We start from the raw sequence: 4,671 nt of genomic DNA, 5'->3' as shown, positions 1-4,671 counted from the left end.
TCTGCCATGTTGGAATTCCAAACCCTGGACAGCTGCTCCACTGACTGAAAGCTGCACGCTGCGCACTGCGCATGTTCTCTGCGGCCGGAGCCAAATTCAAAGCAGGTCACACAAGTAACGCGACATCTTGCTGCGGCGCAGTCGAGCCCAAATTCTGGGGTTGGACACGTGTTAGGGGCAAGCGACCCAGGAAGTTACTTATTACATATAATAACTTTAAAGTCAATGAATAAATACATCTCCCCTAATTATTCATCACGCATGGAATACGTGGTAAGAATCAAAGTCTCATCAGTGCTCCACACCCAAGGAAAGATGCTCTCACTGTCTTCCCAGCTTCAACCACCAGTTTAACCCTTAGAACACACAGCATTCCGGCTGCTTTGTTCCATTACTATGTGAAAACATACACTACAGAGGCTATAAGAATATGCAATACAGAGCGTCTTATATCCTTTGTTTCAGCGATGGAAAACATAACATCATTTTCAGCAACTATATAAACACACCAGAGCAAAAAGTACTCAAACTGTCACAGTTCAAAGTTCACTTGGCTCATTTTATGAACAAAAAGAAAAGAGTCTACGGTCTAATGTTGTGACCCCTGCACAATTATTGCTATTTTATATCACCTCTAAAAATGCAGTATAAAATGAATCATAACTTTTGACTTTTTTAAAGCCTGAATATGTGATCTATAAACACCCCCCCCCAGGATGTCCATATAAGGAGTTGTGTATTATTCCCATGACAATTTCCTAAGGGTGCACCTGAGCACTAAGGGTTAAGGGCTAAGGGCTGAACAAACTCATTTGTTGGTCACAAAACTAAAAGTCTCTGGTACAACTGCCCTAAAGGACACAAAACAAATTGCAGTATAACAATACAGTAACTCAGCATTACTTTCTTTTTTAAATAATTGTATTATTGTTGTCGTTTTGTAAATGTCTTACACTCATTACTGGGTAAAGCAACAATATTACAGTTAGGGCTGAAACTATTACTCGATTGACTGATCGATTATTAATCGATTACCAAATGAATCGTCAACTATTTTGATTAATGGCTTAATCGGTCTGAGCGTTTTTAAGGAATTAAAGCAAGTTTTCAGATATTTCGGCTTCTTAAATGTGAATATTTCACAAAGAAACCATTACAACTGAGTATTTTTTGGTTTTTGGACAAGACAACAAGATGAGACATTTAAGAACATCGTCCTTTCCAGGTTTGAGAAACACTGATCAACATTTTCTGACATTCTCTGGACTGAGAAAATAATCAGATGAATCGATTATGAAAATAGTCGTTATTTAGCAGCCGTAATTACAGTAATATATGAGTTAGTAATCCATTAAGGCCCGACTGTGGTTAGGACCCACAAATGCATCACAGCAGCGTTACCAAAACCTTTTCCTGCTATTTGACCAATACATTCAACACTGATAATGAAATAACGACAGGTTAATGTGTCAAAGCTGAAACAACAGTGACACAATGTTCAACACTAAATGGTAAAAGCAAGGTTAACAAAATGCTTATAAATCAACACTGAATCTTTGCAACTGCATTTCTATTAACGCTTTAGTATAAAACCACACTCTTGGGAAAAGAGGCGGGAATATCTTGCATACATTTGTGTTATTTGAACTCTAGCATTGAAATAACATTATTAAAAAATAACTTATATAATAGCTATATACTGAATACTCAATTATGCACAGTGGAGAAAGAAAAGAAGTTGCTATTCAACTTGAAAAGTCAAATTTTTTTCAAGCAAAGTTTCAATCTTACAGTCTCGATTCAACCAGCAATTGATGTTAAAATGCCAGCTGGCAATAATATACAGTAGATATTTATTAAATAAAAAAGAATTACAGCTTCACATGTGATATTTAATAAATAACACATCTGTCAAAAATATACCTTGTGAGAAAGACTTGTTTACCTTTTCTGAAGAGTCTATGAGGTTCTACAGAAATGCACACATAATGGTTTTAAATGTTTTAAATTGGGTCGAGATGGTTTGTCACCTTTAAAAGAAGTGGGACTGAGACTGTGTCTGAATCCACAGATGGGCTGAGGGAGATTTTTTTTCTTTTCAAACATTGCATTTTATTGAATGCAATGTTTGAAATAATATGCATACAATGAAATTGAGTTGTTATTCATTTATCAATCATATCTCTTGGAAACATCTGGGTCACCTGACCTGAAAATGAATAATGGATGTTGGAAATTATGGGAGTAAAAGTCAGTAACAAAAGACGACATGAACAAAAGCAAAAAAAAAGATGATAAACAGTATCTAAATACGTTTATAGATATAAAAAGTACTTTCTAAAAAGAGGCATGGGTGCCTTTGCTTTTTGTGAATTGTGTAGCCATAGAATTTAATCTCTAAAAAGTTATTATTATTATTTGAAGCACCAAGTGCATATATGCAGCTCTTTTCTTTTCTGAATAATAATATGTTAAATTTAAATTTTACCTCCACGCTGGTTTACCGACAGAGGTGCATATTTAATGATAATAATAAAAAAAAAAACAATAAGCAAACAGAACCCAGTAATACACATATAGATCTATATATGGATCTGCATCTGCTGTGTTATTTTGGAACAACTTATCTTGAATTAATCTAAACCGCCATGCTTGCATACTATCACTGCAGGGGTCAGCATATTTGTCTGCGGTAATAAGATCGTTTGTCATACTGTGCAAAGACATTTTTATGTAAGATTAAGAAGTTAATACCGATACTAGACCTATATCGCTCTCCAGTAAATATCGGGTCACAGCCAGATTGGATTATGACTTTACCCTCTTTACGCTTAATTCAGGCTTAATATTTGTTCGCAGACATTTGTGAATCCTCTCACGTGCCATCTACCAAAATGTAAAAACTTGGCCAACTTGTGTAGGGACATTCTTTTTTTTTCTTCCATGTCATCCTCTATTATCTGCACGAGGCCTTGAGAGAGGGAGGTGAGCTCTTCTCCTTTGGGGAGCAAGAAGACCCTGGTTAGACACATGATATGAGGATCAGCACCAAAAGTCCCATTATGCCCTTTCATATCCAAACCCAAGGCCCTGGGAGTGATGCATTGATTCAGCCTTCAGTACTCCCTTGACTGCAACATGCTAATTCCAACCGCACGAGCTCTCCCCACGAGAAATCCTGCTCATAAGCTAGGACACGGAGCAGCCACTGAGAGCTGCTGTGGACAGAGGTAATTTAAGATCATACACTCTAGTGACAGATTAAAACATTTCATCCGCATGCGCAAAGTTCAGCTGTAAATCTGATTTTGTCGACCAAAAATTTCAACTTAAATAGAGAACAAGTTCGTATTCAGCTGTTGGAAATCAGTAGAAGCCAATGGTCATTTTCTAGCCACAGTGGAACAATGTTGTGTTAATACTCGGCTGACTTGACCAGCAGTGACTGTCCATGCTTGTCGGTACAGCCTGTGAAAATATCTGTGTGCTGTAGAGGTCACAGTGGGGAGAAAAAAAAAGAAAAAGAAAAAGGAAAAACAGCAGAGCATTTCCAGGTGTGGCCACATCCATTGTCTCCCTCCTCTTATGGGCATGTTCAGTCTGTGCCTTTGTCCTTGTGTCAGTCGGTAGGACATTCTAAATTATTTTGCTCAGCTGCCTCCCTGAACTCTTGCTACAGCATGTCAATACACACATCATGCAGACACCCGCACATACAGCTACAGGGATCACAGTTCATGTCCGTCGCACACTTGAATCCTCCTTGACACAGATCAAACCTTGAGAGGATAAGACACAGCACTGTGAGTTCAGATGATTTTGTCTTTTTTTATGAGTGTATCAGTACCACATAGTCACTCATTTGTTGACTTTGACAGTATTTTATGGATGAAAATCAAGTTGCATTTAATAACAAAGTTTAAAATAAGCAAACAAGAGATAACAAGGGGATGATTTCACCAAGCTTACATAATATTTCCTGTCCTGCAAAGAGAGAGAGAGGGAAACATTATTAATTTCCCCAGGAATGAGGATTGAAGAGCATGTGAATGGCTGTTTTTTTACACTCCTGCCTACAGACACTTATGTTATGTGTGATCACCTGAATGGTTGTTAAAGCAGCTGCACTGTGTCTTTTTCCAGTAGGAGTCATATCTTGATGTAAGTAGTGATCAGTATTTGGCAGATTTTCTTTCTTTCCACTGACTGCTGCATGACATTGTGTAACAATGGCATCAATCCTCACCTGCAATCTGAAATAATCCCCCTGATGCCGAGAAACAGTGATCCACTTATTCAAACCGTGTTTATATTTTCCTATCATTAAACACCTTGACCAAATCTGATGTGGGGCTTTTCATAGAGCGACACTGTAAACAACATAATTTGCTAGAATGCTTATCTCCAAGTGAACCCAGGCAGCGGCTCTTATCAGGGATGGAGTTCTCTGAGGAGATGTAATATGTAAGACACTGAGGCGTGAGACTGTCGTCCAGTCCTGGCGATGAAACCTTTTTTTTACTACGAAAGGGCACAGACTATTATAGAAGGAAAGATGTGTGTAAAAAAAGAAAAATTACAGGCTTGATTTCCCACATTATTTCAAGATGTGCATCCTAGTCCCACTATTGACGGAGTTAAAATCCTAATAGGGACAAGCTTGAAGTGAAT

General features: G+C 37.8%; 1 protein-coding gene across 1 annotated transcript in view; it reads left to right on the top strand.

The window, feature by feature from the left end:
• Positions 1 to 4,671, top strand: part of scn1laa (sodium channel, voltage-gated, type I-like, alpha) — a 177,542-nt gene that overhangs the window by 62,388 nt on the left and 110,483 nt on the right. The gene's annotated exons all lie outside the window — the stretch shown is intronic.

Source organism: Solea senegalensis, linkage group LG2 (genome assembly GCF_019176455.1).
Source record: "Solea senegalensis isolate Sse05_10M linkage group LG2, IFAPA_SoseM_1, whole genome shotgun sequence".
Lineage (NCBI taxonomy): Eukaryota > Metazoa > Chordata > Actinopteri > Pleuronectiformes > Soleidae > Solea > Solea senegalensis.
This window is presented reverse-complemented; position numbering and strand designations above follow the sequence as displayed.